This window comes from Apium graveolens, chromosome 6, assembly GCF_009905375.1.
Source record: "Apium graveolens cultivar Ventura chromosome 6, ASM990537v1, whole genome shotgun sequence".
Classification (NCBI taxonomy): Eukaryota; Viridiplantae; Streptophyta; class Magnoliopsida; order Apiales; family Apiaceae; genus Apium; species Apium graveolens.
In genome coordinates, this window is record NC_133652.1 from 58,633,639 (window position 1) to 58,635,478 (window position 1,840).

Below are 1,840 nucleotides of genomic sequence, written 5' to 3' on the forward strand. Positions count from 1 at the left end.
CCGTAGCATGAGAACCTGCACAAAGCTCACAAACCATAGCTATTTGATTAACTCCATACGTAGCCAGAGAATCAACCTTCATTGATAGCGCTTGGAGCTGGGCTGCAATAGCGGTGGCTGCATCAACATCCAGAATACCTGCGACCTTGCCTGACGTCATCCTCTGAGTTGGGTTTTGATGCTCATTTGCAGCCATTGTCTCTATAAGATTATACGCCTCAGTATAGCTTTTAGCCCATAAGGCTCCTCCAGCTGCTGCATCGAGCATGGGCCGAGATTGGGCCCCCAAACCATTATAAAAACCAGTGATTACCATCCAATCCGGCATTCCATGATGTGGACATTTTCTCAACATTTCCTTGTAGCGTTCCCAAGCCTCGTACATAGATTCTGTAGGCTGCTGCGCAAACTGAGTAAGAGCACTCCTCATAGTAGCAGTCTTTGCCATTGGATAAAACTTTACCAGAAACTTTTGCGTAAGATCTTGCCACGTAGTGATGGACCCAGCTGGTTCAGAATGTAACCAGTCTTTAGCCTTATCCCTCAGTGAGAATGGGAAAAGCCTCAACTTGATAGCCTCATCAGTCACGCCATTATACTTAAAAGTGCTGCAGATCTCGACAAAATTTCTTATGTGCATGTTGGGGTCTTCAATTGCCGCTCCTCCAAAAGAAACAGAATTCTGCACCATCTGAATAGTGCCCGACTTGATTTCAAAGGTGTTAGCTTGAATAGCCGGATGAAGGATGCTTGACTGAATATCATCGATTTTAGGCCGAGAAAAATCCATAAGAGCTGGATCAGCTTGAACAATACGATCTCCCATGTTTACTGGTTCTTTCTGCTCAGTTCCTGAATCTGAATCCTCAAAATCTAACTTCTCCGGAATATCAAGAACTTCGTCTGTCTCCTCAGTTTTATCTAAAGTCCTCTTACGAGCACGAGAACGAGTTTGCATAAACGCTTGCTAAAGTACCTGAAACACAACCGAAAAGAGTAAGTAACTACTACGTCCTAATCACTGAGTCATAATGACCAATGATGGTAAGTACAAAACTAAACAAATACGCCGAGTCCCCGGCAGCGGTGCCAAAAACTTGTTAGGGCGAAAACACGCACTAATATTCATGCAAGTATACGCGTTCGCAAGTAATATAGAATACTTTCTAGTTCGTTCCCTCAGAGACTCAGACTAAATTATTGTCTAATTAAACTCACTCACCAATGTATGATTACTTCTCAATGTTAAGATAATAACACTTAAAATTGTTGATTAAATATTAACTATAATTAACTACTTAATTAACCACTTAACTAACACTTCAATTTATCAATAATAAAACACTCATGAGATCACAACTTCATTATTACTTCCTTCTATAGCCATTGTTATTACCTTTAGCATGTGACAGTGATGACATTAATCGAATAACACGAAACTGATAAAAGCCAACTTTCATTGTACTAATACTATTCTACCAAGCATCCACAATTAAGATAGAAGTTGAATAGTCATCAATTATGTTGAGTTCCTATATGTCTACAGAAATTGACAACACAACGATTTAAGCACAAGTTATTCCTTTTGATTACATAGGGCAAATAAAACTGTTAGAGTTACCCACTAATCATGCACAACGTACATGAACCTATGCTAGCATGGCAAGTTCTAAATCTCAAGATCCACCGTCGCTTCACAAGAGATAAACACCCTATCTTATATGTTCGCGACGCACATAAGACGAATACGCACAACCAATACTAGATATCATGCAATCATCACATACTAAAGTATTAAACAATTAACTAAAGAATTCCATAATAAATCCGTTATAACCCC

The 1,840-nt window shown here is 39.6% G+C and overlaps 1 non-coding gene across 1 annotated transcript; it reads left to right on the forward strand.

The window, feature by feature from the left end:
- Positions 1–326: 326 nt before the first annotated feature.
- Positions 327–433, forward strand: LOC141669213 (small nucleolar RNA R71). Its single transcript, XR_012553504.1, has one exon. It is a non-coding gene; the product is annotated as a small nucleolar RNA R71 (small nucleolar RNA).
- The last annotated feature ends 1,407 nt before the right edge of the window (positions 434–1,840 follow it).